Source organism: Callospermophilus lateralis, chromosome X (assembly GCF_048772815.1).
Source record: "Callospermophilus lateralis isolate mCalLat2 chromosome X, mCalLat2.hap1, whole genome shotgun sequence".
NCBI lineage: Eukaryota > Metazoa > Chordata > Mammalia > Rodentia > Sciuridae > Callospermophilus > Callospermophilus lateralis.
Genome location: NC_135325.1, coordinates 38,432,226 through 38,455,270, shown reverse-complemented (window position 1 = coordinate 38,455,270; position 23,045 = coordinate 38,432,226). Strand labels below are relative to the sequence as shown.

The 23,045-nt window shown below is 37.8% G+C and overlaps 1 protein-coding gene and 1 non-coding gene across 18 annotated transcripts in view; one reads left to right on the top strand and one right to left on the bottom strand.

Annotated features, from left to right (window-relative positions):
• Positions 1-284: 284 nt before the first annotated feature.
• The window catches only part of Huwe1 (HECT, UBA and WWE domain containing E3 ubiquitin protein ligase 1), a 143,034-nt gene continuing 120,273 nt past the window's right edge, over positions 285-23,045 (top strand). For 6 of the 17 annotated variants that reach the window (XM_077107133.1, XM_077107132.1, XM_077107135.1 and 3 more), the window contains exons 1-2: positions 285-368; positions 6,281-6,416. The gene's annotated coding sequence lies outside the window, so the exon portion shown is untranslated. The other 11 variants (XM_077107137.1, XM_077107136.1, XM_077107122.1 and 8 more) reach the window with 9 other exon arrangements.
• Positions 18,145-18,248, bottom strand: LOC143639640 (U6 spliceosomal RNA). The gene has a single exon (XR_013154783.1). It is a non-coding gene; the product is annotated as a U6 spliceosomal RNA (small nuclear RNA).

The following is a 23,045-nucleotide window of genomic DNA, read 5'->3' as shown; positions in this document are numbered from 1 at the left end:
CTGGAGAGGTCGTTAATTTTTAAAACGTAAATCAAATCAAATCATGTCCTTTTCAGCAGCGTTCAGTGTGCCTAGAGTCAAATCTCAGTTCTTTAGCGACCCTACTATCCTTTTTTGGTTGCCTTTATTGGGCAGTGAGTACACTGGAGGGGTCCCCTGTACTCGGAGACCCAGCTTCACCGCGGAGGGAGCGCCCTCCCAAGGGCCAGAGGCGGGGCTTCTGGTGTGGTGGGTGGAGCCTCAAATCGAGTGTGAGCAGAGCCGCAGGGGGGAGGCTTTCGACCGAGGGCGAGAGAGGGGAGAAGGGCTGAAGCAGGGCCGCGGACCCTGCACGCTCTTGAGGGCCCCGGGGAGCCATTGCGGCCAAGGTGAGCTTCTACCCCTGGGCAGGAAAACGGGCTCTGTTTGCGCCGCCGTCTTTGGTTCCTCGCGGGTAGGGGGGGCAGTTCTCACGGGACCCTGCGCGAAGGCACGGAGGTGGCGGCCTTGGGGAGCCTGCGGGAAAGGCTGTTGAAGGGGCCGGGCGGTCTGCCCCAACCCTCCCTGAACCCCGCCTCCTCTCCCCTCCCCCAGGCCCCACCGGCGCCAGTAGAGAGCTAGCCGCATCTTTGGGGACAGCGGGGCAGCTGCCGGCAGCGCGAACAGAGAGCGGCCGACAGTGGGGATGCGAGGTACCGGCGTTAGCCTTGGCCAAGTGGCCCTAGAGAGGGTGTAGAGGCCAGGCCTCAGGCGTTTCTCTCACGGGTTCGAGGAAGGCGGCCTCACAGGGAAGGTGAGGGGCGGGCAGGCGGGCTTCGCGGGTAACTACTAGGCGTTGTGTATATATATATATGTATATGTATATATGTTTTGGTATCTAAATGGTACTACACACACACACACACACACGCACGCACGCGCGCGCATTCATTTCGGATGATTTAAAAATTTTTAACAATGTCTTCTAGATCTTTATATATCGGGGAATCAAAATTTATCCCAGCTTTTAAACAGCTGCATTGTATGATTGTACTACAGTTTATTTAACTATTTCCGGATGGATGTACATTAGCTTGTTTCCTTTTTAGGGGGGAGGGGATTATTGCAAGCAACGCTTTAATGAATGGGTTTGTGTATATGTTTCATACACATGTATCAGTATTTCTGTAGGAGAAATTCTTAGAATAGTAATTGCTGGGTCAAAGTGTGTATGCATTTTGAATTCTGATAAATTTATTCCAAATTGCTTTCCCAAAAGGCTATACTAATTTACACCCTCCAGTGTTGTGAGAGAGTGTCTATTTTTCTATAGCTATGCCAAAATGAATTGTTATCAATCTTTATAATTTTAGCCAATATAAAGGATAAAAATTGTATGTCATTGTTTTCATTTGCATTTTCCTTATTATTAGTAAAATACAACATTTTTATTCGATTACAAAAGTGGATAGGCAAATATCAGTAGTCTTCTTATCTATAGCAATAAGAATTTTGAAAATTTAATACTAAAGAAAAATCTTACTCGCAATAGCAAGAAAAACGAATAAAAATACCTGTAAGTAAACTATCAAACTTTATTGAGGAATATAATAAAAGCGTTTTCACAAGTGGAGAAGGGATACCATGCTTCTGAATAAGAAGGCTCAATTTCGTAGTGATGTCCATTTTGCGATATTGACATGCAGTTGATGCAATTTCAATAAATATACCAAGTTTCTGGAACTTAATATTGATTCTAAAGTTCATCCAGGCGAAAAATTGCTAAGAATAACCAAGAAGATATTTTAAAAGATAAGATGGGGGTATTTGAACTACTGTCTATTAACATTTACTCTAAGGGAATAATATTTAAATTAGAATGGACAGAACAATGCATTAGAATGGAAAAGCCCACAAATCGAGCCAGATTGGATCCCAAGATTTATTGGAGAAACATTGTGGGCTGGACGTGGAAAAACTGCCATATTAAAAGCTTCAAGCACTCACCCCCTTCAATGCCCCCCTCCCCCGCAAGCTTGAATTTGCCTTTGAGGGCAGACTCCTTTGTTTGGAGAAAACCACTTTATTGGGTCTTTTTGGTTATTCCAAGGTAAAGCTTCAGTAGTTAAAATTGGTGGTTTTGGAGCTAGAACTAATGATACGAACCTTTAGTTAGATTAAGATGGATTCAGGTTAGCCTGCAGTGCGGCGAGAGAAGGAGTCTGGATGTTATAGGTCTTTTAGAAATTTTACCGCTCTAGTGTGCAAAAAATGTTATGTCATTGTTTTCATTTGCATTTGCGTGCTTATTGTGAGATCGAACATCTTCTATGTGTTAGTCCAGAATAATATTTTATTCCTGGAGGTGGGTAACAATGGGGAACCTATTGCTCCCCTTCCAGAATGGAGTTTGGCTAATTGGTACAACCCTGCCCGGAAGCGTGAGAATAAACAGGTTGACTTTTAAAAATTTCCTCAAGCACTAGGCAAGCTCTAGACACCTAGATCGGGGGTGGAGGCAGTTTTCAGGACATGGCCGAGATTTGGCGCTGAGCTGTGTCATCGCGAGGTTTGGCAGCCAGCTCCGCAGTGGGTCGGAAACCTCGTGGTAGGCGAGATCCCTGCAGGACCGGAGCTTCCTCCCTTTCCCCGAAAAACTCCCAGTCATTTTCATGAAGCCCCGCCTCTCTCCTTTTTAGGAGCGTGCGGCAGGTCTCGCGAGATCTCATGTTTCCTAAAGGCGAGGCGCGGGCGGCATCCTGCGGTGAATTTCGAAGGTCTCGCCGAGGCCAAACGTAATATCGCGATAATTCTCACAGCGCATGCGGGAGCCGGCGGCGGCAGATTGGCTCCGCCCCGTGGTGCTTCGTGCGGTTGTGCGTCATTTGCTTTTAGCTTCGCGTAGGGTGAGAGCGGAGCCGTAGCGACTTCGGCTTTAGTGGGAGGAGGGGTCTGGGAAGGGCTGGGCTCAGGCTTTTCCCTGTCCGGTAGAGGTTCTCGCGGGATTGCGCGGGCGGCAGCAGTTCGGCTACTGACTGCAGCAGCCGCGGAGGCGGCGGCAACGTCTTCTGCTCGTGCAGTTCTTAGCCGGTGAGTTCTCGCGGGAGCGGGGTTAGGTCCTCGTGGGATCCGTTGGTGGTGGCAGAGGTAGCTCCGGAGTGGGGGGGCAGTGACTAGGGTCGGTCCGCCTGCTGTTAAGATGGCGGCGGAGGCTGATGTCTGTCCGGCTAGGACCCGGGACTGAGGTGTTGGTTATCCGCGCTTGTGACGCCTTTCAGGTACCCAACGTTAAGGAAGTGACGAATGGCAAAACGCCGAGGTGCCGGTAAACCGTACCTGACACGAAGATCATCCGTTTCTTGTCGGCTAAGGCGACACCATTTCCCGGGCCTCAGCCGCGTGTGGGCCTGCCTTTGCCCCACCAATCAATCGGTCAACGCCTCCGTTACCGCCGCAGTGGGCGGATTGGGAAGTGTGGGAGGGGAGTCTGGAGTTGGGTAGTGGGATTGGGGTTAGATTGGGCTGTGGAAGAGATGTGGGGCAAGCCAACAACGACTTGTACCCTCCACCCTACCATTTTTGCGAGCCCGCCTCCGGTTTCAGCCCTTGGTACGACCTAGATGAATCCCCTAGTTTTTCATGAGTTGAAGTGGGCTCTATCTACCTCCCCAACTCCCGTGCTAAGGTTTAGGGTCAAGCTGTATAGTGTCTGACGTACTCCTCCCTCTTTACAAATTCTGCCGTCCTGTCAAATCTCGCTCGTTTATGTGGATAGTTGGGGCGCGTATTTAAGGAGGGAAGTCAATTTAGAGCCTAGCCTGAGTCCTCCAACCTATCCCGTTCCCTACATTTACTCCCATCTTTGTGGATGGAGTCATAGTAACCTTCCATTTCCTCGGATCCTCACACTTGTATGACCTGATCAAAGCATAGGGTACTGATTTCTTCAACTGCATGCTGCTAGACTGCTCCTGGGCGTAACAATGCATTCATGTTCAGTGTGGTCAGTGGTTAGATGATTGCAGTCTTCCATTGCTGCTGCTTTCACAGCTGTTAGCATTCCCTTCTTCGTACCCCTCCCCATAAAAAGGCCCTCCACTAAACCAACTTTCTGTTCTCTGCCCCTCTCCCAATCCTCCTGCAAGCCTGCCACCCATCTTTTTTCCCCCTGCCTTACACCGCATTTCTGTAGCATTTTTGTCTGTGGATATCTATTTTTGCTGCTAATCACTTCTTTCTTACCTGCATCACGCTTATTAAATCCTTCCTGTTCCCTGCCCGCTCCCCATGCTCTTTTTCCAGGAACTGAATCCCCTAATAAGGGGTCAGGCTCTGCTACATTATCCTCCTTCCATGTATTAGAAAATAGCATTGATATATCTTGCCCTTTAAACATTGCCCTGTTCTGCTCTATTTTCTCTCTTCTCCATGTCACTGTAACTGAGGCAATTAATTCCCTATCATTTGTTTCCTTTATAGATTACATGTTCAGCATTGCTTTCTTTTAGCTCCAATGTTGCATAGATTGAGGAGACACCAACATTTCCTATTCGTGGGAGGCAGCCTGGTATGGTGGAAATATTGTGTGCTTTGGGTTCACGTTGAACTTTGCGACCTTGGGCAAATTACTTTTCAGATTCTTAGTGTTTATAAGGGTTGTTGCTAAAAATAATGAGCCAATTTGTAAAGTACCTTGCTCATGGTAGGCACACAATGAATTGTGATGACTTTTTCTTGGTGTAAAAATACATTGGTATGGGCTGGGTATGTAGCCCAGTGGTAGAATGCTTGCTTAGCCTGGGCAAGCCCCTGAGTTCAATCCCTAGTATTGCCAAAAAAAAAAAAAAAAATAAGTATTTTGGTAGATGCACCTGAGTCACGCTAGTTTTATTACCTGGGAAAGAATAAAGTTCATAAGCCATTCTATCTCCAGGGGTTCCTAATGTTTGAACACTGTAATCCCTGCTCTTTTCTTCCACTAGTCTAGGAATTTCAGTGCAAAATCACTCTCCTAGAATGACCGCCAGTCATTAATAATGTTCTTGTTAAGTGGTACATCAGCCGTTTTACCTTTTGGAAGGGGTCTCTTATCCCTTAGCTACTCCTTTCTCCTACTCCTTCAAAAGCAATCTGTCCTGTAAGTCACTCTACATAAAGTAGTGAAATTTGGTGCCATGCCTTTTACAATGGTAAAGGAAACTTCTGCTAGCTACTTTTCGGGTGCCTGTGCTGTTTTCTCCTGCACGTTTATTTGTTCCTAAAGATCCGTGTGGGGATCTGCTCTTTGGCATCTTCTTACCTGAGCAGGGTACTTCTTAGAGATGTCAGAAAGGTCAATTGGCATACCAATTCCAAATGGAATCACTGCTTGTTCTTTAATATAGTACTTCCTGTTGTGCTTTTGTCATTTTGTGTTTTCTAGCATACTTAATAAGTATGTGATTTGGAGTTTTCCTTACTGTTAATATTTTGATTAGGCCAATATTAAAGTGAGTGATTATTTTCAATTATTTTTGGTTGGATTATGGGTGAAGTAGGAATATGATGGCAAAAGGTAAACAGTGATTGAAAATTTACAGTGGGTGATCATCTGATAATTAGCTGTGTGTACTCTATTTTTGAGTTTCAAGGTTGGCTTAAATTTCAAGTACTTTGGAGGCAAATACATTTCTCTCATTTGAGTTCAGGTGGTCACTTTGTTTTGAGATTTTTGTCTTAGTGCCTTTTACAGTGGGTTAAACAGTGATCACAAATTAACTAATCTTAAATTTGACTCTTTGGCATTCAGCATGAGAATAAATCTGGGAATGATCATCTAGGCATGATCTAAAAGGTTTAATTTATTCTAGGTAGATCTCTGAGAAGAGAGGAAGGAGTGGCAATACCAAATAAAAACTTTGTCTAAGGTTCAATGGCAAAGTTCAACCTGAGTTTCCAGGATGTTTATCGTTTGTCTCCCAGTATGGCCAAAAAGCATGTATGAAGGTGAAAATTAATTTTTATGTGTATAATTTTTTCACAGATATATTTAAAATTTCCTTAGTATCAGTTTATAGAGAGGATATAATTTTGTCTATAAGATCAACACTGTCCTGTAATTTCATTTTGGTTGAATACTGAGTTGAGTTTTCAGAGGTGTTTTCTAAGTGTCAGTTTGTAAGTATTGTTATAGCTATTGGTTTCTGAATGCTTCAGTTACAGCTCAAGGCAGTTCCTTCAGAAGTAATAATTGATTATGTTTGAACATTTATATAATGGTTAACTCCCCTACTCCCTAATAAATGCATTGTGTATCTCTCCCCCACCCCACCTTTTTTTGTAGGTCCTTCAATAGCCTGACCTGAGGGGTTAGTGCTCCAGAGGAACCAGTGGACCAACTTGGTCAGGAAGGTTCAGAAGGCTGTTGGAGCCGTGTTGGGATTTCCCACCAGGATGAGTATGATTGGCTGTGATTTTAGGTTCGTTTTTTTGTAGATCTTTGTGGGTAGTATGAGATGGTGGGGATATTTCCATTCTGTGATTGAGATACTTTGGTTTCTTCCATTGTCTGGATCTGATGTGACATTGGTTGCTTATTGTGTTTTAAGTGGGAGTTCTGTATATGACTTTTTAAATCATTCTAAGCATCATTCAAAAAATGAAATTGGAAGATTTTCTGTCATCAGTTTTAAACAGTTGTGAAAAATTTCAAACAAAAAATTGAGTCAACTTTTTCCCCATCTCCTGGATTACTTTGAAATAACTCTTTGCTATCATATCATTTTATTTGTAAAATATTTGTATTTTTAAAAGAATTGGGCTGTTTCAACATAACTTCAAAATTATTGCAGCTGAAAAAAATGTGATTTGTTTTCTTTTTAAATAAGAAATATACAAACTAGTGTTCAGATTTCCCTGATTTTCTCAGCTTTGGTTTTGTTTGTTTGACTCCAGATCCAGAGAAAGATCATTTATTAAAAATAGTTGGTAGAGCTCTTATATATGATTTAGTCTGTAGGTTCTGTCATTTTTTTTAGTTCTAAATTATTTGTTGAAGAAATTGTCCTAGTGTTTCCCCTACATTTGGGAATTTTAGCACAGTAGTGGTGTCTAACCTATTCTTGTTAAATTAAAGACCCTGGAGGATCCATTATAATGAAACAATGGTAGTAATCTCCTGTATCCCTGTTGGAGTTGATACTGCTGGCCTAATCACTATCCTAAAATAACTAGTCATGGATTCCTTTTTTGTGGTAAAGTCTGATTTGATATCTGAATTCAGTTTCATGTCTTGGCTTTGTTTACTGTTCCACATGAAAAGTAGGCCTCTTGGTAGTAGCAGCTAATGTTTCCTAGATATGACCTGATTATTCCTTTGGGGTTTTTCATGCATGGTTTCAGTGTCCTTAGGTGATTTAGTTATTTTTATATGACATTATAAAGTTGCTTTTTATTCTTTTGATGATGTTATCTCTGGTGCTCTGACCCATAATTTCTAAGCTATTAAGACAGTGATGAGTTCCTCTGGCTGTCATACTGTTCTTGAATTTGCAATACAAAAACAATATTTGAGAGCTTCCATTTAATATTTTGATTTCCAACTATTAAATACAAGTATACTTTTATTCTTGTTATTTTTCATTTTATTTCATCTGGAAATGATGGTCCTTTCAGCATAAAGTCCTTTAAACTGTTCATTTCTTATGCAGCATTAGCCATTCCTTGATCTACTCCTTCCATGGTCAAAACCAGAGAATGGAAGTTGAACACACAGGCTTTAGCCAGTGTTTGACTGAGGCACAAAATGTGGGAAGAGCAAGGCTTCTTGTTTCTATCTTTAAAACAAGAGTATTTTCTAGTTGAAGGAACAGAAAGGGGAGAGGTTGTCACAATTGAAAATCTTTAATTTTTTTAGATGAAATGATTGAATCACCTATCTATGGATTATGCACTAAGATCTTTTCTTGGGGAATTATAGCAAGATTATGCTTTCAGTAAAAACAGTTTGGAGCATATTGGGTATAGTGATTAGATATTTTTGAATTTTCTGTAGTAGCCTAAGTTTGTGAGACTAGGATAATTGTAGAGTAGTGGTATAGAACTTTGTGTGTAGTAGCATTCCACTATTTGAATGTTTTCCACAGGTTTTTTTTGTTGTTTTGTTTTAAAGTGAATTAGTGACAAGCCACTTTATTTATTTGTTTTCGGTAGTGCTAGAGATTGAACCCATGGCCTTAAACTGAGCTATATCCCCAGCCCCTTTCACAGTTTTTTAACAACTGCCATTCACAATGGAAATGCAGTTTTTTTTTTGTTTTTTTTCTTTTGCTGTGTGTTTTCAACCAAGAGTTCAAAGTATGATTGAAATGCAAAATTGGGTAGCTTTGAAAATATTTGCTCTTGCATTCCATGTTACCTGTCCTGGAGTAAGATAAGTTGTTGAATTCTGTTGTGTAGCTGTAACCATATTAGGCTGTTTTACAGTGATCTCAGCATATATAAGGTAATCACAAGCACTTGGACTCTTTGTGTTTTTCTGTATTGTTCTCTGACTCTTTTTTCAATGACTGGTTACCAGATGTTTATATATGTTAATGTTCTGGATAATTCAGCTCTTAAGATTCTTTGGAAGCCCTCTTATTTGATGTGTCATAGGGATTGAGTTGCTAAAACTTGATGTACTTGTTGACTAGCTTGGTTTTCTGGTTATAGAAATGCTTTCAGATAGTGAAGGAGTGGCTCTCAATATGAGGAAAACAACTGTAGCTTTTGTTTGGGCAGTTAACCTGAAAATTTTCAACTTTGAGTTCCCTAAAGTTGTTAGTCATTTTGCTTTTTTTTTTTTTTGGTGGGGAGGGTATCAAGGATTGAACCCAGGGGTGCACAGCCACAGATACACATCCCCATTCTCAGCCCCTTTTTTATTTTGAGACAGTCACTAAGTAGGGCCTTCCACATTACTGAGTCTGGCTTTGAACTTAACGATTTTCCTGCCTCAGCCTCCCAGGTGGCTGAGATTAAATCATTTGGCTTTTAAAATTAACAGTGGTGACATTGATCCCAGAATGTGATTTCATAGAAAGTGGGAATTTATCTTTATGGAGATTGGTATTGCAGATCTGATTCAGTTTGGATTTCTGATTGAATTAGATAAATGTTAAAACCAACCCCTGGATTCTGGTTGTATAATCTTAAGAGTTGAAAGAAGTTTTTCCTTTTCAAAAGTCATTAAGTGGTGACTAAACATAGGGAGGATTTAAATTATTCTAGAATGATTTAATTTAGATTTTAAAGATTGGTAAGTTTGAATATACTGCCACTGGCATAAAATAATGGTTGGCACAATTTAACTATTTTTTTTTTCTGGACTCTACTTTCTCAGAATTAAACACTTTACTCTTCAGTGCTGTTTAGTTTTGCCTTCAGCTGGAAGTAATTTTGAAATCCTTTATTACAATGGTTCTCAAAATGTCTCTAAATCATTGTTCCTATTTCCTGCATATTGGTAACTGGATCCAGAGGCTTGATAAATTCAGGTTCATTTCCTTTGGCAAGCATAATGGTGGGGATGTGTTCATTAACAACATTCATTATGTTTTGATGATTAGATTTTTAAAAATCCATTAATTCATTGTGGGCTGCCAAATAGTGATGTTTCAATGCTATCATTTTGTTTTCATCTTTTAGCTAGAATAATTTTGTTTCCCTTCTTTTATTTGGTTACTCGGTGATACAGTTTATATAGGAAGGACAGGATAAATGCTCACTTAAAAACATTGCTTTCAATATAAGGAATTGGTTCCCTGTCATCACAAAGGTTACATATAAATGTATCTCTATAAAACCTTGCACTAATGGATATCAACACTTGATGAGTTTTAATACATTTTTGAAGCTGATGTATTAAAGTTCAAATTGTCCCCCTTTTGGCTAATGTGGGACTCTCTTAAAATTGGCAACTGATTCTTCTTGACATGATGTATAGTAGTCTTTGATAGCTTCCTGTGTCAGGATGTTCCAGGCTTAGTCTTGTACATTTCTGTCGTAGAACTGGAATCAGCCAATGAAATTAAGATAAAGGGTGAAATCATGGGTAGAAGCTTTGAGCTTTTTACTCAGTCCATCTTTTCTCTTTCTACTTAATTTCCCCAGGATTCCTCTTCATTATATCTTAACCTATTTTTGTGAATATAAAATCTTTATTAGAATTTAGGTAGAAAAGTCTGAGAAGCTTTGAAAAGAGTAGAAGGTCCACGCAGCCCATTTAGAAGGAGCAAGCAGCCTAGACAGTTCTAGATTTGGCAAGAACTGGTCACTTATTAGTTCTATCAGTTTGGGTAAGTTAATTTAATTCTGCCAATTGTTTCATCTGGAGAAATACCTTATTCTTATGGTTATTGGAATAAATGATGAAATGTAAGGTTTTAATACCCAGTAAGCAATAATAAGTGAATGGTAATTTATTAAATATACTAGTTTGATCTACTCCTCCAACAGGTCAGGTGGGCAGTCAGGGTGATGAAATGATGGCCAGTTAACTAAGCATGTCTCAGGACCTTAAGGTCTGTCGAATCAGCAGTGGTGTGGAGGAATGGGGTTTGTTCTTCATTCAGTTTGAGTCTGAGTCTCTGGCCAGTGATAGCTGAATGTTCCACCAGAGTAGCTTTTCACTTTACAAAATGTTGGGAGTCCCATTTATACTCTCTGAAGTGTCTTACCCAGTTCTGTGGGTTGCCTTGATCTCTTTCCATCTATACTGTTCAAGGTTCTTATGTTCAAGATTCTGCTGTAACCTTAGAAACTCATAATGAGTCTTCCCAATAGTCATCAGGTCACCACTATTAACATACTTGAGTAGCACCACATATAGCAGGTTAGAAAAGAGGTAAATATTATCCCTTTTAACATTTTACATAGTATCTAAAGTACTGTGTGAGGCATATAGCAAGTGCTCAATAAATGAAAACCATGGTTACTTTAAAATTTATATCTTTTCCCTTCTCACATCTTACCTCTCTTCATTAAGTTGAATAAGCATTTATCGAGTGTCTATAAGTACAAAGACTTGAGGATATTAAATGAATGAAGCTTGATATTGGCCCTTGAGAAACTCATAGTCCAGTCAAGGACTGTAAGTAAGATCATGTTTAAAGTTTCTTAATCTTTTTCTTTGTGTCATTATTTCTTTCATTGCACTGTCCATGCATTGATATAGCCTATCTATTGTTTCTCACAGCTCTCTTAATTCTATGTGCCTCCCCAGCCTTTGAGACTGTTGATATGTGAGAAAGCCTGCAGTTGTCTTCTATGAATACAGGTAATATTGAGAAAAACCTCTGGGCCAAGTTTAGATTTCAAAGTGGCATGTGCAGTCGATACTACAAGAGCTGTTTATGGTCTTTAGATGAATATACCTACACCTGGTCCTCAACTCTGTTGTTTTAACTGCTGCTGTTCTTCCTCTCTTCCCTCTTTATCTCCTCTCCCCTAAAAATGTTTTCTGCTTATAGAGGCTCCTATACCCAGTTAGTGATCAACCAAGCCTGTGAAGAGACAGCTGTACTTCATATTATAAATTAGGTTTTGAGTGGGCTTAGAATGTATTGCAAAATTTCCATTCTTAACTACAAAATTATATTCAAAAACCCTAATATATAGGATATTGTGAACATTTAAGTACAATGTTGTATTTTAAAATGTTGAAATGATACAGTACAAAGATAAGCTTATTATAATTTATGTGAAATAAATACATAATAGCTATGTTACTTGGGGCAGATTACTTCATCACCGAGCCAGTTTCCTCATTCTTTAAATGTGGGTGATGATATTCATTCAACAAATATTTATTGAGGACATACTCGTTGCTGCCATATACCTGGAACACAGAGATAAGCAACTACACAGTGGACAAATAGGGTGGTCTTTTAGGGGAGACTTGTAAATCACACTCAAAAAGATCAGTATAATAATATGAGGAATGAATAGAATGTGCTATAGCAGGATTGTGCTATAGCAGAATGTGCTATTACAGGATTGTATCAGAGAATGTAATATAGGATTTTGATACTGTTAAACAAGATATATGAAAAATATGTCATGGTCAAAATGCTATGTACATGAAATTAAGTATATTCCAAATGAATCAATAGCATAAATGATTATTTTGTAACAAGGTATATACTTTAAATGCATTTTTATCTTTGAGCTAGATTTATCATTAAGGATGTTAATGTAGTCCTGTTATAAAGTACTCTGAAAGTAATGTTCTTGTTTAAAAGGACATTTTCCATTCCTTTTGTTATCATTTTCTAATGTATCACTAAATCAATTTTAGAAGATGTATACATATTTTGGTATGTCCTCCTTAATGATCAGGGTAACATTTAAAGGATAAGAAATAGAAAATTAGGGACAGACTTTTTTCACAATAGGAAACTAAAGATGTTCAATAACATGAAAAGATACTCAAACCAAGCATCAGAAATGCAAAGTAAAATTGGGTTTAAAAAAATCATTATATTGGCAAAATAATTTGATAGTATCGAGTCATGGCAAAGAATATTGGGAAGAGTTTGGTTTTATAGTGCTGCCCATGACTACTACAGTAGTGAGTACAGCTAATTTCAAGGTAGTTTAAGTAAGTTGCAAGATGGTACATAATCAAAAAAAAAAAAATAGAGAAGGGGGTTGGGGATTGTGGCTCAGTGGTTGAGTACTTGCTTAGTGTGCAGGAAGCCCTGGGTTTAATCCCCAGCACCCGTGGCTGGGGTAACTAGAGCAAACTGACACTTTTTTGAAGGGGAGGAGACAAGGAGGACTGTGCTTTTTTTGTAATGTTTGCATTCTGTTTCTGAGAACTTTAAATTATACTGAAAAGTACAAAGGGGAATATAAGAAAAACCCCTATTCATACCTCCTCTTCCAGAAGATTTTTTTGTCCCGGTACTGGGGATTGAACCCAGGAGTGATCCGCCACTTGAGTTACATCCCTAGCCCTTTTTATTTTTTTTTTTTATTTCAGGACAACATCCAAGCCTGGCTCAAAATTGTGATCTCCTGCTTTAGTCCACCTAGTAGCTGGGATTAGAGGTATATACCAACAAGCCCAGCCAGAATTGGTCATTATTAACATTGATTTTTGCCTCAAAGTCTTTTTGAGGAGGTAACATAGGTACTAAGGGAGAATACTATTTAATATCTAGTATTTTCTCTCCCCCCTGCATTCTACCATCAGTTGACACAAGTTTTATACTGTGTGAGAAGGGTATAAATTATTCATATAAGTAAAAATTTAAAAACTAGTATCCTCAAAAATCTATTATTACTTAAGTAACATTGCATTTTTGTAGTACTTAGAGTTTGCGAAATCATTTAGTAAGAAGGCTTTGGGAATGGGACTTTTTGTATATTCATTTTATAGTAACTTATTTGAAAAGACTTCTGACTTTTTCATCTTTCATGATCATAGAAGTAAACATAATATTGATGAGAAAATACTGATAAATACAATAAATTTCCTGAAATTAGTATCTGCATATTACCCGTTAGTTTTAGAAACTGTTAATAATTTGCTGTATTAGGTTTTTATGTATAGTTGCCCCTTTGTATGGGGTGGTGGTGGTTCCAGTACACACCCTCCTGGAATTCCAAAATTCACAGATGTTTAAGTTCCTTGTATGAAATGGTGTGACATTTGTATGTCAACTATACATATCCTCACATCTCTAAATTACTTAGAATATCTGATAATATGTAAATAGTTATACCATATTTACAAGAAAAATAATTGCACATGTTCCGTGGAGATGAGATATTTTTCTTCAAATATTTTCTGTGTTTGGTTGCTGAACCCAAGTCTAAAGAGCACCAATTATACATAGGTTTTAATTTTTCTGAATCATATGAAGTAAGGATGACATTTCATCCTTTAATTCTTTCACATATAAACATTTATAAAACCATAATATAATATCATTATTACCTAGAGAACTTATTTTTCTTAATATTATGTCATGTCCAGTCCACATTCAAATTTTCTCGGTAGTCCCCAAAATGTCGTTTTAGTATTTTCCTCCAAACCACTGTAGAAATGGTGTTTTTATATATTTTCATTTTTTGAATTATTTTGTGGTACTGGAGATATTGAACTCCGGGGACATGTCATGCTGGTCAAGTGCTCTACAACTGAGCTATAGCCTCACCCCCAAAATAGCATTTTAAAATTTGTTGTTTCCAGTTAAGATAATGATCTGTTCCTTATCAATGCCACTATGTATACTTCTATAGCATTTTAGTGGTTGCATTATATTCTGAATTATGAATGATTCTTAATTTATTTAACTAGCTCCCTATGATCAAATCTTTAGGTTCTAGTTTTTCATCTTAAACAGTGCTTCCCCATACATAGTGGGTAATTAATAAGTCTTGGATGAATAAGCAAAGCTTAGCAACATTAATATATGGAGTTCGTGTTTATTTCCTTAAGAAAATTTCCAGAACTGGAATATAAAACTTAAGGTTTTTAACAATTATTGCCACATTGCCTTTTAGAAAGGCTGTTCTACATTTTTCACTGTGTTCAGTATATAATGCTTTACAGTATAATAGTACCTCAAGAAAAAACCTTTGTAAATTAGTATTGTGGAAGATCATAAACCTGGCTATATCCAGTGTCATTGCTATATAGATGGCTCTCTGTACACCTATATCTGATTCCATATTTTGCAGGTGCTAGCTTGACTCCTCTAGATTGGAACGTCTTGTAGTGTTTTCACATAATCTGGAGTCTAGGTCCCTACTTGTCAGATTCCCTTATATATCTCGATGAGGTTATTCTCATTAAGATACAGTCAGACCTTAAGCAGTGGCGCATGCCTGTAGTCCCAGTGGCTTGGGAGACTGAGGAAAGAGGATCACAATTTCAAGGCCTGCCTCAGCAACCTGCAAGGCCTTAAGCAACTTGGTGAGACCCAGTCTCAAAATAAAAAGGGGTGAGGGCTGGAGTTTTGGCTCAGTGGTATGATACTTGCCTCACGTGTGGAAGGCGCTAGGTTCGATCCTCAGCATCACATAAAAATAAAATGGGGGGTATTGTGTCTATCGACAACTAAAAAGGTATTAAAAAAAATAAAAAGGGATGAGGACGTGGTTCAATGGTAAAGCACCCTTGGGTTAAATTCCCAGTTACCCCCCCCCCAAAAAAAAAGAGCACGCTGAGTGGTAGAGTGATTCCCTAGCATGGGAGAGGACCCAGGTTCAAACCCATCACCATGGGGGGAAAAAACCAGTCTGGAGAATGAAGACATTATTTGAAAACAATTTTTCACATCAAGAACTTTTTTTTTCTTTTTTCCATTTTGTTTGTGTTTTTGCTTTTAAAAAGTAAAAGACTGCCTTCATGGATGAATTCAGATCTCTACATACTGAATAGCAATGTTTCAGTCAATGATAGTGGTACCATAAGAGTATATTGCCTTCTGACATTGCAACCATTGTAGTAAATACACTATAGAATGTTTTGCACATCAATGAAATCCCCCTGATGGCATATTTCTCATACCATAGCCCCAGTGTTAAGTGACACATGAATGTACAGAAATCGTGTCTATTTCTAAATGTGACACCAGGTGTTATCCATAAAAGTACAGAATAAGTGGTCCCTTTTCTGTAAGAAAATTTAATTAAATATAGGGAAAATTTAATTTAAAAAAAAGTTGCCTGAGAAAGGCAAAAACAAAGAATGATCATTTTTTTTTCCTTTTTTACTGTGGTTTTTAGCTTTCTAACATGAGGTCAATTGGGAACTCTATCTTGGGACAGTTTGATTTGTTTCTGTGTTTTCATGCATAAATTTGGATGCCATAAACCGGTAGATGGGATTGAATTTCTTGCTTGTAAAACTTTGAAATTTAAGTGATGTTTTCTGGGTTGGGAATATAGCTCAGTGGTAGAGGGTTTGCCTAGCACGCACCCTGGGTTCAATTCCTCAGTACGACAAAAAAAACAAAACAAAACAAAACAAAAAAAAAAAACAAACAAGCAGAAAAAGAAGGAACTTTTCTAAGCTCATCTTTTTCTCTTTCCTTTTCAGCTGTTTGTAAATATGACGTTTCCTATTTTTAAAAGTCAAACAATAAATAGTTCACTTAACAATTAGTCCTCCCTCCAAATGGCAGTCCACTTTTATTTATATCAAGCTTCAGAAGTTTATCTGTTAACAATTTGTATATATGATTTTATATCTGCTAGCATTTATATACCGTGCATATCCATGTATGAACTATATGCATTTTTATATGCTAGAACACATGGCTTGACTCCTCCTTTAATGGATGCATTGCACTCCAAATGATTAATCCCTGTAATTTAATCATTCCCTTTTGTTGAGTCATACAATGATAGAGTTGTTCATAGATCAGAATGTGACATCAATTTAAATTTTTACAGGTACTTGCAAAATGACCCTTAAAAAGGATTGTATTGAATTGACATTCCCACTGACAATGTCTCTGAGTGCCCTATTCTTCACCTTTACCTGTCAAAGCAGGATATTTTTTTATCTTTTTAATTTTATCCAGTCTGGTAAGTGGGAAATAGCACCTCCTTGCCTTGCTTTCATTAGCATATTTTTTTAACTTCTAGTGAGGGTGAGCAAATGTTTATACCTGCAGTTTGCAAATTCATGCCCCTTCACTTGGTTTTCAGTTGGATTATTTGTCTGGGTTTGGGGAATCATTTGTGTTAGAAACAACCTTTCTTTATCCTTTTGCAAATATTTTTTGTGTTTATGATTTGAAATTTTTGTGTAATCAGATCTTATTTTTTAATGATTTCTCTATTGCATGGCTTTTCTTGGAAGGTTCTTTCCCTGCCAAGATTATAAGAATATTTTCCTGTATTGTCTTCTGATACTTTTCAAATTTGACTTTCTCTGTTTAAGTACTGTTGAAATCTAGTTATGTACTGTTATTTTGGTCCAAATGGTCACCTATTAACTCCTATTTTTTTTTGAGAGAGAGTGAGAGAATTTTTAATATTTATTTATTTTTTTAGTTTTCGGTGGACACAACATCTTTGTTTGTATGTGGTGCTGAGGATCGAACCCGGGCCGCACACATGCCAGGCAAGCGTGCTGCCGCTTGAGCCACATCCCCAGCCCCAAACTCCTATTTTTTATTCTGGGAAGGACTGGTCAAATATACTACACTTAAAAATGAATTATGGAAAAATGTAATTCTTTTAAGGTTTGGAATTTGTGCTAGGTAGAAAACTTGCTTATTTTTTAGCTCCTTAGTTTTTGAGAATAAGTCAGATTGTTTGTTTAATACTCAACATTTGTTTGGATTGAAAGCTAAGATTATATAGATACCATTTTAAGGAATCTTAATTATTGTTTCTACTTGATTGTTGCTGAGAATTATAGTATCTTTGCATACTGCAAGCTCCTTTTATGTAATATAAATATTTTAAAGTGACAGATTGGTCACATTGCATAGTTTATTTAAAAGATGTGAAACATGGGCTGGGGTTGTGGCTCAGTGGTACAGTGCTCACCTAGCATGTGTAAGGCCCTGGGTTTGATCCTCAGCAACATATAAAGATAATAAATAAAGGTACTGTGTACACCTACAACTAAAAAAAGAATATTTTAAAGAATGTGAAATACCTAGGTGCTAGGCTGGGCATGGTGCTCTTCAATTAGTAACATAAAACCGTTTTGTCTATACTGTATATTGGGGTGTACACTTATTTATTTATTTTTGGTACTGGGAATTGAACTCATAGACACTTCCCCTGAGTTATATCCCCAGTTTATTGTTTGTTTGTTTGTTTGTTTTATAATTTTGAGACAGGGTCTTGCTAAGTTGGTGAGGCTGGCCTTAATGATTCTCCCATCTCAGCCTCCCTTGTTACTGGGATGAATAGGCATATGCCACAATGCCTGGCAGTGTGTTTAATTTTAAAGTCTTCGTTCTGCAACTTTCTCATCAATGAACTAATTTGATTCTCATAACAATCCTGTGAAGTTGGAATTATTTTGATAAAAATGAAGAGTTTGCTGCCTCATTAATAATTACTAAAACTAATTTGCTCTTTTAAATGATGCAAAAGAATTTTTTCCTTCCATATTCATTTGTACCAGCCCAAAATAGTTGATCTTTTTCATATTTTTTATTGTCACATGGCCTACACATTTTTTTATTTAAAAATATGGAACACTTCACGAATTTGTATGTCATCCTTGCTCAGGGTCCACGCTAATCTCTGTGTTGTTCGAAGTTTAGTATACGTGCTACTGATCGGAGCACAAAGCCTACACATTATTTAGTAGGCAATATTTACCTTTGCAGAAATGTAATTTGAGAATGAGACTGCAGCCTCCCAATCTCATTGTTTTCAGTTGAACTTTTTAGTTAATATCGGCGCTTAACAGTCTGGAGATTCACATATGCCATGTCTTTATATGTGATAAATTTGTAGGAAGGTTGAAAAAAAGTTCTTTTTTGCTTTTGATTAGATCTGTATGTATTTATATCTATAGAATATCTGGCAAAGAGGGCTGGGGTTGTGGCTCAGTGGTGGAGCGCTTGCCTTGCATGTGTGACGCTCTGGGTTCGATCCTCAGCACCACATAAAAATAAATAAATAAAGGTATTGTGTCCAACTACAACTAAAAAATAATAAAGAATATCTAGTAAAGTTGCTACCTTTAGATTAATGTGGAGCTGAATGGAACAGAATAAGGAACATATGGCTTATTCTTTGCCGGGCACAATCCTATGACATAAACTGTGTTATTTTACAGAAGTGAGTGAGTTAGGAACAGTAATTTGTCTAAGAATATACAGCTAGAACATGGAATTTAAGCCAAGGTCTGTTTGCTTCCCAGGCATTTCCATCATGCTGTTGTCCTCTGCTTCATTTTTTTTCTAGTAGTGTTCCTCACTTTCTGCCTTTAATTTATTAAAAAAAAAATCCATGTGGATGGAGGCAAATCACTGAAATTACTGAGAAAAAAAAATCACTGAAAGTTCTCCTTCCATATAGATAAAACTTGTTAGAATCCATTAAGGCATGTAAAGTCTAGATTTAGAAATCTAATTTCATCCACCTGTTGTTTGTTGTTATATAAGAGCTGTGCTTCTTATCCACCTTTTTTCAATACAGGGCTAGAGGACTTAATCTAGGCATACAGATTCTCCCATTATATATAGGACGCTTGATCTTTAGAGATGCTACTTGTTTCTCTGTAAACTTAAGAACATAAGAGAATTGGAGCTAAATATTGCAAAAGGTTTAGAATTCTGTTTCTTTGGTACCCTGTGTTTTCTTTATTGTATTTAATAGTAGCTTATCGTGTAGCTTTTGGGAACATACCTTATACCTGTTCTTCACAAATCAAAGGGATATAACAAGTGAAAACATTGTAATGGCTAAGCATACATACAGTGTCTTAGCTGTCTTTCAGGTGTTTCAAGTCATGGATCCTTAGTCAATGAAACTATTGACCATCTTCACGGAAAAATATACATGCAAAATTTTCCATATAATTTCAGGGTTTTGGTAGCAGTCCTACAATAAAGGATGATGAATTCTAAAGATTTCCCTACACTTATTTTTTTTCTGTGTCATTAAAATATGTCCAGATTGATTTGTTGTGTGTTCTTATATTTCTTAGTAGATATTTTTCTATACTTCAGCCCAAGGTGAAAGCTGGGCTTATTGTTTTGCTAAAGGTATGCTCTGCTTTATGCAAATATAACCTATAAAAATTCAGTCTTTGGTGCCTGAGTTGGAATCCTGGGTCTCATGTGTGCTAGGCAAGTGCTCTCCCACTGAGCTACACTCCCAACACCCCAAACATTTCCCCAGCTTTTTAATTGGTGGATTAGAGTTGTACATAATGATGGGATTTGTTGTTACATATTAGTACATGCACACAATAGGCAATATAATTTGGCCATTATTACTCCCCAGCACTTCCCCTTTCTTCCCACCTCCTAGCCCTTTTTCTACTGATTTCCCTGAGATCTACACCCACCTTTATTTTCCTCTATAGTTCCTGCATATGCACAAAAACATCCTTCCATTGACCTTCTGAGTTTTATTTTGCCTAACATAATGGTCTTTATTTCCATCAATTTTCCTGTAAATGCCATAATTTCATTTTCCTTTGTGGCTGAAAAATATCCATTGTGTATATATACCACATTTTCTTTTTAAATTTTAGTTATAGGTGGACACAATATCTTTATTTTTATGCAGTGCTGAGGATCAAACCCAGAGCTTTATGCATGCTAGGTGAGGGCTCTACCTCTTAGCCACAACCCTAGCCTCAGTACCTTAATTTTATTTACTTTATATACCATGTTTTTAAAATCCATTTATGGACATCTAGGTTGGTTCCATAGTTTGGCTATTGTAAATTGCAGCACCCCAAAATATTAAAAGGCAAGAGGATCATGGTTTGTGTTGGGATAGGGTTTATCTTATTACTGTATCAGCCTTTGGCCACTAGAAGAAAGATGCAATTTCTTTATATTTTGTATACTAATTTTGTTCCTTTGTAGTACTGTTGTCTGTAGCCAACCTTTTTCCCTTATTTTCTATATTTCTATATACCTGGTTATCTCATAGTACCTATCTCAATGTCCTGCATATAATATTTTCGTAACTATTGAGTGGAAAATGAGAATTAAATAAATCTTGTAAGTTGATTTCTAGAGAGTTTAATGTGACTTGGATTTTTTTAAGCTTTGTTTTCCATTTACTAGCTATTCATTTTTTTTAATTGACAGTACCTCTGCTGGTGACAGGAAATATAAAGGCAGATATGACATGAGTTCCCCTTGAGTAAAATTCAGACTAGTGGGGAGACTGTCAGGTAAAAAGTTGTTGATTGAGGTTGTATTTGCAGGATACCATGGATGCACTATATTGAGGGGGTCAGTTATACTCTGGGGGAGAGAAAAATCTCAAAAGGCCCCAGAGAAGAGAGGTGTCTTAAGTTGAACTTAAGGGATATCCAGGGTACAGCCATTTTAGCAGAGAGCAGTGAGTCAGGGTATCAACTCTTGAGTGTTTGGAAAACTAAAAGGCTTGACATGGCTAAAGCATGCAGGGAGTCCTACTGGAATATAATGTAATATGTTGCTGATAGAAAATAGGCAGGGAACTAAGTCCCATAAGTCTCAAATGCTTGTTTAGGTAAAGCATTTGTATTTGGTTTAGGTAAATTTTGAGTTTTAGAAGGATTGCTCTAGCAGCAGTGTGGAGGATGGGAATGGAAAGATCTGACAGGATAAAGTTAATTTAAAATTTCTTTCATATGCAAGATTGCCCAACATATCCCAGAATAGAAAACAGTATAATGAATGCCCATGTAGCTGTCACCTGAGTTCAACAGTCATTTGGAAACAATTATTTTGAAACAAATTCCTAATGCATTCACTCTCAAAGCTGGCCTGTGTAGACAAATAAACTGTACAGCTTGAAAAAAAAATCCCTTCCTCAGATCTGAGTTCGATATTTGTTTCACCAGGCATTTTTATTTTTCAAAATAAGTTTCAGGTGAAGTGATCTTTTTTAAGTAACTTGACTGCTGACAGATGAAGATGTTTTCCTGAAGTCACTGAATGCTGACTATGGCATTTTGGGTCCAATTCACCTGTTAGAATGGGGCTAGCTTTTCTGTGGGATTTTGACATTTGAGTAGAGTATTGGTTTAAAGCTAATTTCTTAATTTTCTGTTAGAAATGGGAAAGGCGGAGAAAGCATTTGTATCTTTGAAACAGATGTGATAAGATAAAAAATACCAGTCATTGTTATAATTGCTCTTTTACACCAAGTCTGGCCACAAATAACGAAGAAGAGTATTGGAAACAGATTCTTAAAGGGGACTGTTTTGGAACATCAATTTAATGTTTTGTAAACAGGAATTTTTCCTTTCCTCCATCATACACATAATTTAAAACTTGGGCATTGCTGTTTTTATTTTTTGTGGACTTCTTGGCATGCTCATTTCCTCTCCTGACAAACTGATAATCTACAACGTTGGTGAGCCCTATTCTGTTGCCTAGTTGTTTTGATAGCAGTTTCTTTAAAGTAATTGGGAGTAAATGGCCAGAAGGATAATTCCTGCATTTGTAGCAGTTTCCCAGGACTACAGAGTAGAGGATATGGCTGGGGTGTGTTCTCAGTTAATATTCTCACCTCCAAAGTCAATGTTGAAAATTTCTGATTCCACTTTGTCGGTTTCCCTTCCCATATTTTCTTTGCATGATAATACTGCAGTGCAAAGATCCCTGAGCAAGCATGCACACTTAATCTGAGGTGTTCAGATTCTAAATGAGAGACTGTCATAGTATTTCTGCAGATAATTTCCAGATTTGTCTCGGGTGAGTCAAGGTTATTCTAATGTTGCTTTTTTTTTTTTTGAGAGAATTTTTAATTTTCTTTCTTTCTCTCTCTTTTTTTTTTAATGTGGTGCTGCGGATTGAACCCAGGCCGCACACATGCCAGGCGAGGGCGCTACTGCTTGAGCCACATCCCCAGCCCCTCTAATGTTGCTTTGTCATTACTTCTTGCTGTCAGTTCCCAATAAAAACTAGGTCAGCAATCCTCAGGGCACCCATGAGAGTCATGTTTTATATATCTGAGGATAGGGAGACTGGTGTCTATAGGAGATGGGGGTGTAGGGTTGGCTGTGTAAATGGATATCATGTGCATTGTAGAGTTGTGGGACAAATTTGTGTTTTTTAAACACAGTTCTTCCATTTTGCTGTGTGGCCACTTTTGGCCTCAGTGAACTAGGTACAGTCTTCATTTCCACGTTAAAATGATTAGAGACAATGCATGGTAGGTATAGAATAAAGTTACCTGTTGATATGATCATAAATGGTTCTCAAAATATTTGCTTACTGGATATTAATGTAGGTGTAGGTGATTAGAATGTCTTTGTCTCTTTCTGATATAATGGATGATCAGGACAGCTCCCACCTGAGTTTACATTTGGAGACTGCAAGAGGCAAAGGGAATCATTGCAAGACCAAAAAAAAAAAAAAAAAAAAAAAATCAAGTATTTTGCTATGTGGGACATGGGAGTT